Source organism: Lontra canadensis, unplaced genomic scaffold, assembly GCF_010015895.1.
Source record: "Lontra canadensis isolate GAN:19392208 unplaced genomic scaffold, GSC_riverotter_1.0 scaffold46, whole genome shotgun sequence".
NCBI classification, from domain to species: Eukaryota; Metazoa; Chordata; class Mammalia; order Carnivora; family Mustelidae; genus Lontra; species Lontra canadensis.
Window position 1 is genome coordinate 3,580,177 of NW_022631040.1, and position 12,562 is coordinate 3,592,738.

Genomic DNA, 12,562 nt, shown 5'->3' on the forward strand with positions numbered 1-12,562 from the left:
AACTTTAACTATTTGATGTTAAAATAAAGAGATCAATTCTGAATTTTGCTTCAGTGACCCTGTTTATCTAAATATTGACTTTAATGAGCCTGATCAGGCTGACTTGATCACCAGACTGAAGATGGCTGTCTAAGAGTAGTGTCTCCTGTTTACATGACTTGAGGGGTCCCCCTAATGGTTAAACAGTTCCCTGGAGCTCACGTGGGGGCTTCTTAACAGAAATAGAAGCTCCTCTGGTCCTGCTGGTCCTGAATCTGATCTTCCTGGTCCCATCTCCTCTATGAACCCAGAACAATGACTTTTTAAAGTTTTATAACTAGCAAGTCCTACATCCTTCATCCTCCTTTTGGGCTTCTGTCTAGAAATATTTGGAATGTTGACTCAGGAACAAATATGGACAACTGTTATTTTCGGCTGCCTTGGAGTTCTTTTTTTGTTTCAAAGTCTGGCTGCTAGCTTTTTAAGTTGCTTACAGTACTTTTGTTATGTATTCACACTTTCTGCTTTCTGACCTTTGAGAGATCTCTTCCACCTGCCTGCCACAATCACCAGCCTTCAGCAGCATTGATTGTATCAATTTTCATATTTTTAAATTGTCTATATACACAACTATGTAGATTTTTAAAAACAAAGTAGAGATCATATTAAGAATTATACAACATGGCCTATTTTGGTTGTTATATATGGACAGATAATACTCTATTATCCATTTTCCTAACCAATTATTTCCCCCCAAAGCATCCCTAACCATGCGTGTTAAGCAACATTAAAAATAGAATATGAGGGGCACCTTGGTGGCTCAGTTGTTTAAGTGGCTGCCTTCGGCTCAGGTCATGATCCCAGAGTCCTGGGATCGAGTCCCACATCAGGCTCCTTGCTTGGCAGGGAGCCTGCTTCTCCCTCTGCCTCTGGCTGCCACTCTGCCTGTGCTCGCTCGCTCTCTCTCCCCTTCTCTCTGACAAATAAATAAATAAGATCTTTAAAAAAATAGAATATGAAAACATATATAAATGATTTTTAAAAATAGCTGTGGTGCTTTGCCCCAAGTAATTTTTCACATATTGATGAGAAGGACAGTGGATTTGTAAGGCAGTTTGTCATGTTAATTGGGTTCAGATAACCTAGGATGTTTGTATTAAACTGAAAGAAAAGCAAAACTGCCTTTGATATCATAAGAGCTGTATTTTACAAACATGGAGTGTTTACAGTCAATGTGAAAGAATGAAACTCTGATGACAAAGACTTGTCTATTGCTTTGATCTTCATGGATCCTGAGAACTAGAGAATGTGGACATTGATCAAACAATCTTAAGAGTACAAATTATTTGTACCTGAAACTTATCTATCAATATATACACATATTTATAAACATGAGTTAATACATCACAACATAGTATTGGAAGTTTTTTAAACAGCTCACAACACACAGTGAATGTGACAGAATCACTCCAAGGTTCTTGCAGGAAAGTGCTATCTAGTTTTACCTTCCAGCATCGGTGACTTTGAAATATACTCATGAGTCACTCCTTTGCAAGACAGAGTCCAAATGAATCTTGGTTACTCTAGTGGTGGGTGTCAGAGATTGGGCCGGTGGGGGGTGGAGAGAGAGAGAAAGATTCCATCATATATACGAACCAATTAACCCATTTCCAGAATTTGGCATTGCAAACAGAAATATTTCTAGAGTCTACAGTGTCCTTATTCACTAGAAATAATTTGATTTTTACTTAATTCACATGAAGAATACATAATCAATGACATTTTCTAACTATTTAAAAATCAGTAATCTTCAGAATGAAATGGTTGTTGGTTGACCAGCAGAGAACAGTTGGGTTGATAGAATTAGCCAAAAGCTTTTGGCCTAAGGTTGAACAAAACAGTTAAGTAGAAATGATAATGATTAAGAAATTGTGTTGTGGTATTGATAACTTTGGTGCCCAATGGGTAGGTTTGCAACATTTTGAGTATTTTTCTTACATTTTATTCTTCTTATACATTTTTAAGTTTAATTTATTTTTTTGTTTTATAATGATAGTTAATATTTTGATTATTATTTTTATATTACTATACTAGCTGAAATGCCAAAAGTTGAAAAAAATCAAAATATGCCAAACTGATAGGTTGAATTCTTAACAATCTATTAACAACATCACCTAGATTAAAAAAAAAAATTAAAAGGTATCAATAGTGTTTATACTAAAAGTGTCACAAAACTTTCTATAATGAACTAACATTAAAAATACTTGGGGGGTGCCTGGGTGGCTCAGTGGGTTAAAGACTCTGCCTTCAGCTCAGGTCATGATCCCAGAGTCCTGGGATCGAGTCCTGCATCGGGCTCTCTGCTCAGCAGGGAGCCTGCTTCCTCCTCTCTCTCTGCCTGCCTCTCTGCCTACTTGTGATCTCTGTCTGTCAAATGAATAAATACAAAAAAAAAATACTTGGAATTGGGACAAATAATACATTGTATGTTAATAAAATAAAAACTTGGAACAAGGGGCACCTGGGTGGCTCAACAGGTTAAGCCTCTGCCTTTCGGCTCAGGTCTTGATCTCCAGGTCCTGGGATAGAGCCCTGAGTCCAGCTCCCTGATCAGTAGAGAATCTGTTTTTTCTTTCTCCCTCTGCCCCTCCTCCCTTCTCATTCTCTCTCTCTTAATAAATAAATAAAATCTTTAGAAAAAATTTTGGGGGCACCTGGGTGGCTCAGTGGGTTAAGCTTTGGCCTTTGGCTCAGGTCATAATTCCAGTGTCCTGGGATCGAGCCTCTCATTGGGCTCTCTGCTCAGCATGGAGCCTGCTCCTCTCTCTCTCTCTGCCTGCCTCTCTGCCTACTTGTGATCTATGTCAAATAAATAAATAAAATCTTAAAAAAAAAAATTTTTGAAAAAAAACCTTTGGGGATAACTTTTTCACCCAAGGTATTCTTATAATCAAATGTAAATTATTCAACTTGCTTCTGGTAAATTTTTATTCTAATAAATTTCTATCAAACATTTTAAAAAAATCAAATAATATTGCATTATTAAAGGGAATTAGCCTTTTCTGGAGGAATTGTGAATTGCGAATATTTTAATTTATTATGTATAAATCATTTGTTAAGGACTTAATATGAAGATTATTATAATTCTCCTCAAAAACATTGATTCATTTTTTAGAAGTACCTTATCATCAAATGATTAGTATTTCACAAATTACCAACATTGAACTTTATTACCTTGTGCGTTCTTAATTGAATGTATTGGTTTGGTATTATATATAAACTAATATTAAAGATGTAAATGATTTTCTAAGCCTTTTATTTTGAAAAATTTTAAACATACTTTAAAATTGAAATTACATAATGAATTCCTACCTACCCATTACCAGCTCAATAATTACCAACATTTTCCCATTCTTACTTTATCTAATCTATTTTTTCTCTAATCTATGTGGTTTTTCCCTAGATTTTTATAAAGCAAATACCAGATACTGTATCATTTCATCTGTAAATATTTCAATACAAATCTCTACTGGGTAACAACTTTTAAAAAGCATTACTTAATAATATTTGATTGCAACTAATATTACAAAAAATGAATAATGTCATATCATCTACTAATCCGTCCATGTTCTATTTTCTTCACTTGTCTAAAAAAATGTTTTATTACAATCATTTGTTTGAATCAGAATCCAAGGAAAAAACCATGCTTTGTTTTTGGTTAATATGCTTCTAAACACACTTTTCTGTATTTATGAAGATTCTGGTTCATTTGTCCCAAAGAATTTCTCACAGTCTGTTTATATTTGGCTTTTTATATTTACTTATTCCTCTTTACCCATATTTCCTGTAAATTGGCAATTTACATATTTGATTACATTCAGGTTCAATTTTTGGCAAAAATATTTCATAAATGTTGCTGTAAATACAGCATCTTCCATTACATCAGGAGCATATAATATTAGGTTGTCCCATTTGTAATGATATTAAGCTCAATCAGTGCATTAACGTGTTGCCAGTCTGATAAAGTTTCCCATCCAACTTTGACGCAATGATTTTAGTGCCCAGTTATGGTGGTGGATGGCCTAAATAGGTCTATAATTTCATTGCAGGGTGCCATTGGTGATTTGCTAAATCTATAATTCCTTCTGCATTTATTAGCTAGAATTCTTTGATAAAGAAAATTCTCACACTCATCAATAATTGGTCACTATTGTAGGTTGACTTTCCTGGGAAGGAAACACTGAGATGGAGATTGATGTGTAAGGCGTTTATCAGGCATTACTCTTGGAAACATCTTTGGAAGGGAGCTTAAAATTTCCAGGTTCAACAAGCTAGGTATCCCCACCCTGTGGGTTACAATCACATTCTCACCCATACAAAAAACTGACATTCGTGATGCAGCGCTGTGTTGGTTGGGATTTTAATCTTTGGAATTTTGGCTACTTTTATGGGCCTTGTTTTCAGTTTCTTTTGCCTCTGTCTTCCCACTGCAGAAGATGAGACATGCCTATATCTATCTATCTATCTATTATCTATCTATCTATCTATCTATCTATCATCAATAATCTATCATCTAACATGAGGAATGCTTTATGGCTGATACATTTAGTTTTTGAAGGGAGATTAATCATTCTCAGTTTTTATCTTTTTTTTTCTAGAGTGTCCCTTGAGCTCCCCCACTTCTGTTTCTGGTCATTACTATTTCCCCCATGTTTCTCAAATGTCTGAGACATGGCAAGTGTATTTGACACCAGCAAATGTATTTCCTTCCAACAGTACACCAAACCCGTGAAAAGACTGCCCGTTGCATTGCTACCGCGTGCCAGGGTCTGTGATGCAGGGGCCATCCGCGAATGAGTTCTCACACCAAATGGAAAACACAGGATTCAGCTCTCTAATCCTGTCTTCCTATTTGCTTTCCCAGACCACACATGGCAATAACGGCTTGCAACAGGCTGAGTCTTTTGGGAAGTAAGCTAGGCGATGGCGATTAACATCCAGGGCTTTTATCAATGAGTGCTCCTGGGAGAACAAAGAGTTAGAGAGAAGAGGAAGAAGCCGGCCTGCGGTCTCAGCAGTGTTTGGGGCTCTGGAGAGCTTTGGAGCTCCGGTGGCCTCCCAAGTTGTCCCGAGTTGAAGCAACAGATTTCGTACAACCATTACCCTGGAAATGTGTATACCATGAGCTAAATTATACATGGAAAAAGCAGAATAGGTCATGTATAATCCTTTCCCTTTTTTTAAATCAATTTTTTGGGGAAACTTAGTAACTACTGAAGGTGACCAATGAGTGTTTATAAAAGTTTCTTTTGGTATAATTACTGACTCAAATTTTATATATGTGTAAGATCCCTTTCAGGCCTTTCCAGTCACTTCTATTGACGTTCAAACTGTTTCTTAAATTAGCCAGTGGGAGCTGCTTTAATTGCTTCCTCTGCGTCTTTGTTATGACCTTTCAATCTTTGATTGCGTTCTCGCTTTTCAGCACAAGATGTTGCAGATTTATTTGACGGATTTTTCCGCTTAGACCTGGAATCAGTTTCCTGAGGAGGGAAATAAAGTTTAGAGACCAGAATTGGGGCCCCAGAGGTGGTCGCTGCTACTGGTTTGTCACTGCTTCTGGAAATTTTCAGTGGACAGGTATTTATATAATATGCATTTTTTAGAAGTAAATAAACGTAGGTGTCTTCACTCAGACTACTATAACAAATACCACAGACTTGAGGGCTTAAGCCACAACATTTATTTCTCAGAGTTCTGGAGGCTGAGAAGTATAAGACCCAGGTACCAGTAGATTTGTTGTTTGGGAAGAACCTGCTTCCTGCCTTGTGGAGAGCCACCATCTCATGGTGTCCTCGCATGGAAGAGAAAGAGATCATTTCTTCCCTGTCTCTTCTTTTGAGGGCTCCATTCTTATGACCTAATCACTTCTGAAAAGTTCCACCTCCAGTTACCACCATGTTGGGGATTAGGGCTTCAACACATGAGTTTCGGGGGGAAACATTGAGTCCATAACAACGAGAATACAAATTTTTTCAGAAAAAGAAAAATCAAGAATCCATGATGATATTTCCATTTCAAATATATGATTACTATATATTATTTTACTTGGCTCTATACTTTTCTTCTCACATTTTCTGTTATTAAAAATCTTGGTGACGTGATACGTACATAATTACTTATTTGATTTATCCTATACCATAAACATGTAATAATCTCAAAAGAATAATACCAATGTTATCATTAACAATAAAGCTACTGAATGCAGTTTATGATTTATTTGGTGATTTTTATCCCTATGATATATCTCACTCGTGATAGACTCAAAAAGTATTGCATTTTAAAGTCACTTGAAATAATTCTTCTCTGTGTTGAGTCAAAACTTGATATGCAATTAGATTCTTTTTTTCCCATTTTATGACTTTCAAGAAATGCTTAGCTTTTTATTTCGGAAATAATTATATTTTTTTATTACATAAGACATTACCAGGGTTCCAGTGTAAATATATATACAGACATTCCATTTCTATTCCTGTTTCTTTCCCCATAGTACCATTTTTAAATAGCTTTTGGTTCATCTTTCCACCGTGTCAAAATACAAGTAAATTTATATTTGTGTTCCATATCTGAAAGATTTCTTTAAAATTGAATATTAGAAGGACTTTCAAACATAGTCATATAGTTAGGTGGATGGCCTGGTCCTGGAGTTACACGGCTGTATTAGATGGAAGCTTACTTCATCTCGTACCAGTGTAGACTCCCAGAATAGAACTTCTAATCGGAAAAAGCAAAGACTGTAAATCTTCAAGGAAACATATGTGGGATATTATAATGAAAATAGAATATCAATTCATATTCATAGAGTGCTTTTCAGTTTATATGGCAAATTTATTATGAATAGACTGATTGAAGTATAATTACCATAAGGTGTTATATTTGATTAGAATACAGTGATTCAACAATTATGTATCCTACAACAGTTCTTTTTTAAAATATATTTCTTAAAGATTTTATTTATTTATTTGTGAGAGACAGAGAGAGAGCACAAGCAGGGGGAGCGGCAGGCAGAGGGACTCAGGTCTGGATCCAGGTCCGTGGGATCATGACCTGAGCCAAAGGCAGATGCTTAACAGACAAGCCACCAACAGGGCCCCAATAACCTTATGTTTTTACCTTTATTTTACAAATTGGAAACTGAGGCATGGGGATGAAAGTCCTTTGCATAAGGCCTTATTGAGTTCACACAGCTGATTACTGACAGGTAAGAGAAAAATTTAGATTATCTGCCTCCAACTCTGCATTTTAATGGCCCTGACTCTCAGACTCCTTGCAAATATGCTTGTGTTTTAATCTATGTCTTCTGTAGTCATCGTAAGTTACTCCAATTCACTTTTAGGAGTAGGAAATCCTTGATTCCATTTCTATAGATCCACAACTCAAAATAACATCAGGTAAAGTCTTTGAAAAGTTCTGTATTTTGGTATCTGTCTAATGTTGTATCTCTTAATGTTTCCCGATTTTACAAGACTACAGAACATCTCCCACCTCAATGAGCCTGAAAAGGTGTTAAAGCCATAAGACTTGTTACTGTTGTAAGTGGGGGTTAATCCACTTAATGGCAGGTGCAATCAGCAGTTGTTTTCCTGACACAAACTATGTCCCAGGATTATATACGATTTTGATCAACATCTATGGCTTGTCAGAGCTAAATTTTGAAGATCAGTTGTGTTATAGTTTGATCAATCTTTTAGCAATTGGACAATAATGCAAATAATTTTTAAAAAATAAACATTTGTTAGTCATATTTTTTCTCTTAAGAAAATTCACCCATATTTAGTTATACACGAACAAGAGAATCTGCAGCAGCCAGCGGTGTTTCTGTGTGCTCCTAGCAACAAGAAACCACGACAGAGCAAGGTCTGAAACCAGAGCCTTCTGTATTTTCTCATCTGCGATGACGTACGTTAGTGCTAGACATTATTGAGCCTGAAGACATAAAGAAGAAGTATTTACCATTGGAAAATATGCTCTACACTAAAACAAAGGTAAGCCTAAAGCCAAACAGAGTATAATATGTGGAACTATAAAGCCTTGGGTTTTCTGGAAATTTTTTTGTACGAAGTAATAAAAAATAAACACTGCAATTACTTGAGATAGCGCATATTCTGTTTGTCTCCATTTTTTGTTATTTTTATTGTGATTATTTCAAGTCAACTGACCTATTTAAAAAAAAATAGGAAATACTATTTTGAAGAAAGAGGAGGCCCTTTTTATTTATTTATTTATTTTAAAGACTTTATTTATTCACTTGACAGAGATCACAAGTAGGCAGAGAGGCAGGCAGAGAGAGAGGGGGAAGCAGGCTCCCCACGGAGCAGAGAGCCCCATGTGGGGTTCCATCCCAGGACGCTGGGATCCTGAACTGAGCCGAAGGCAGAGGCTTTAACCCACTGAGCCACCCAGGTGTCCTGAGGAGGCCCTTTTTAAATTGGAATTTTTTTCTCCAGTCTTAATTCCTGAAAAATTTCCTAGAGAAATTTTAGACTTTTTTAAAAAAGTATAGTTATATAGAGAGGTAGAGAAAAATCTCTGGGGACTTATATGACCCTCTGGGGGATAAACTGAAAACATTGTTTTCTTGGATGAGTTCTTAGACAGTGAGGGAATTAAGCGCAGGATGGAATTTTTTGAGAGGTACTTTTAATTCACTTGTTCACCAAGGACCACAAAATTACTATATTACTTTCTCTGGATTCTGATAAGCTCTGTGGGAAATACAATCCAGATGTGGAGAATTCGAGGTCCATGCTTGCTACTGTCAATGGAGTAGTGATCTAGCAGGGTTACAAGGTATATGATTGCTGTGAGATTAGTATTAATAGGGGCGCTTGGGCAACTCAGTCATTTGAGCATCTGACTCTTGATTTTGGCTCAGGTCATGCTCCCAGGATCATGAGACTGAGCCCCATACTGGGCTCTGTGCCTGGGCATGAAGCCTGCTTAAGATTTTCTGTCCCTCCTTCTCCCTCTGCCCCTCCCCACCTTGCTCTCCCCCTTTCTTTCTCTGTCTCTAAAAAAAAAAAAAAAAAAAAAAGACTAGTATTGATATAAGGGGAGCAATAAAGTAATTCATTATGATGAAGCACTGAGTGGATTTTAGAAAGCTATAGGCACATATATATCTATATACAGGAAGGCTGGAGAAATATAAGAAATTTTTGTGGTGATGATATTTGAAAAATGAACAAATTAAAAACCTTGGGTAGTTAGAAAGCCTCTGTTTGTAGTGTATGCTTTTTTCCTTCCCTTTTTGTCCCGTTTCCTTTTCACTTGCTGTAGATGGCTTATCTTGTATTCATGCAGACCATGTTGCAAGTCGTTTCATCTAGTAAACTGAAAATGTTTGCTTAAAAAAGAAAAATAGGGGCACCTGGGTGGCCCAGTCATTAAGTGTCTGCTTTAGGCTCAGGTCATGATCCCAGAGTCCTGGGATCGAGCCTCACATTTGGCTCCCTGTTCCTCAGGGAGTCTGTCTCTCCCTCTTCCTCTTGGGCTGCTTGTGTTGCTGCAAAAAAAATTGTCTCAAAATAAAAAAAATCAAACCATTACTATAAAGGACTTTACCAAAAACTGCTATATTTCTCCCCATCCCATTTGCCGGAAGTCAATAAGAGCATCTAGCACTTTGTGTTCATGTCAATTGTCAGATCAGAGCATTGTAACGCAAAGCAAAAAGAAAAAGAGAGGAAAAAAGAAAAAAAAAAAAAAACAGAGAAACAAAAAAAGGAAACCCTTAAACCCCCACCCCCCAACTGTACAACATTAACTCCAGAGTTCAAATTCAAAAGAAGAGAAAGTGGCAATTGAAAGAGGTGATGGTTATGGTTTCACTTACTTGTGGAGCATAAGGAATAACATGGAAGACATTGGGAGATGGAGAGGAGAAGTGTGTTGGGGGAACTTGGAGGGGGAGACGAACCATGAGAGACTGTGGACTCTGAGAAACAAACTGAGGGTTTGGGAGGGGAGTGGGGTGGGGGTTTGGGTGAGTCTGTTGGTGGGTGTTATGGAGGGTGCATATTGCATGGAGCACTGAGTGTGGTGCATTAAACAATGAATTTTAGAACACTGAAAAAAATTAATTAAAAAAAAAAAGAGGTGATGGTGATGATAATCCTATGAATGGGTTTTTTATTTCTCTCCTTCCGGGGGATAAGTGGAGAATGCTCTTTAGGATTTGTAGTTACAGGTTAATCATGTGAGCCCCTCATAGAGTCCATCCCCTGAGGTGGCACAGGAGGGCTACACATACCAGTTCCTGTCCCAAGTCCAGGTCAGGCCCAGTTTCTCCTGGATCTCGTGGGGTTCCAATGCATCAGGCAGGTCCTATTTGTTGGCGAAGATGAGGATTATGGTGTTTCTCATCTCCCGGTCATTGATAATGTGGTGCAGCTCCTGGTCGGCCTTGTCAATGAGGTAGAGAAAGCTTTCCATAAAGGAAGACTGTGTTAGCAGAGGCCAGGAGAAAATAACCCCTGGGTGGTTCAGGAGATGAGTAATAGCAGAGTTTGACTATAGGGCACAAAAGTACGATGGGAGAAACTGATAGCAATTGTTGATGCACTGAAAAGGACACAATTTTATCTATATAGCACTCGTGTTCAGAATGTTTAAACTGAATCTAATCATTTGAAAAATCCAAATTATAGAACATTCTGGAAAACAACACGTTTGAATCTTAAAAAAATATCAATGGCATAAACAACAGAAGTGGCTGGGGAGCTATTCCAGATTAAGAGACAAGACAATTAATTGCAACGTGACATCCTTGATTGTAACCTAGAGAGGAAAAATAAATGACAAATGAGCAACAAAGGACATTTAATAATTGGGAAAATTTGAAACTAGACTGTATATTAGATAATGACATTGTTTTGGTGTTACAGTTCCTGAATGAATTAATTGTATTGTTAGGTAGCAGAAGGCCTTTCTTCTTAGAAGATGCCCACTAAGGTGCTTAGGGAATAAATGTTACAATATCTGCAAGGAATTCTCAAATGTTTCAGAACACCTCCCCCTGACCCTTTTTACAAGAGAAATAAATACAGCAAAAAGTTAACATTGAGGAATCCAGACAAAGGGTATATGAATGTTACTTTCACTGTTTTTACTTTTCTGTTGGTTCCAAAGTTTTCAAAATTAAAAGAAGGAAAATACAATGTCTGCTAACATTTGGGTGTTCACAATTTTTTGTTTTACAACTTCTTTTATTTACTTGCTATACATTGAATAGCTGTTGTAAATGGCCTCATGATTAGATCATTCTGAGTTTGTGGTGATCATTTTTGTGGAAGTATTTGCTTTATAATTATCATTAAGAAATTTGTTAATGTAGTGTTATCTCATTATAGAAAATAACTGCTCTGGATAACTATGTGCTAATATTTTTTTAAAGATTTATTTCTTGATTTTTGAGAGAGAGAAGAGAGTAGGGGCAGAAGGAGAGAGAGAGAGAGAGAACCTCAAGCAGACTTCCTCTGAGTGCAGAGGCCGACATAGGGCTCGAGACCCCGAGATGACAATCTGAACCGAAATCAAGAGTTGGATGTTCAACCAACTGAGCCACCCAGGTGGCCCAATATTATTTTTTCCTTGAGTGATAGTCTCACGTAGCACAAGTAGTCTTTTATTTATTTATTTATTCATTACAAGTAGTCTTTAAAAAGGGTTCTAACCTTTACCACCATTATAAAATATTTTCTTGTGACTATCTCACTTATTTATTTATTTATTTATTTATTGGCCAGAGAGAGAGAGAGAGAGAGAGTGAGAGAGAGAGAGAGAGAGCACACACAAACAGTCAGAGTGGCAGGCAGAGGCAGCAAGAGAAGCAGGCTCCCCGCTGTGCAAGGAGCCCGATGCGAGACTCGATCCTAGGACCCCAGGATTATGACCTGAGGCAGCGGCGTAACCAACTGAGCCACCCAGGCATCCCTCACTTTTGTTTTTTAACGGTTCATGTAATAGTATAGATTAATTTGTTATAAAATATATTACTCAATACCAATTTATTGTAAGATTTTCTTGGATTTACCATGTGGTTACATCTCAATAAACCCATTGTAAGTTGAAAATGCATTTGATACACCTAACCCACGAAACATCATAGCTTAGCCTAGCTCAGCCTACCTTAAATGTCCTCAGACACTTCCATTTTTCTACAATTGAGCAAAACCAACTAACACAAAAACTATTATAATAACGCATTGAACATTTCATGAAAATTATTGGATCCTGTACTGAAAGTAAAAACTGGAATGGTTGTAAGTGTATTGGTTGTTGACTCTTATGATTGTACAGCTGACTAGGGGTGGGGTGGGACTTGGCGCTGCTGCCCAGCATTGTGAGAAAGTATCTATCACATTTCATGAGCCTGGAAAAAGATAAAGATTCTAAATTTGAAGTATGGTTTCTACTGAATTCATATAACTTCTTTACCATTGTAAAGTCAAAAGCCAGGATAAGTCAGGGATGATCTGTGTATGTGTTAAATGCCTATAACTTGGGCAGGCGCAGTTCTGGT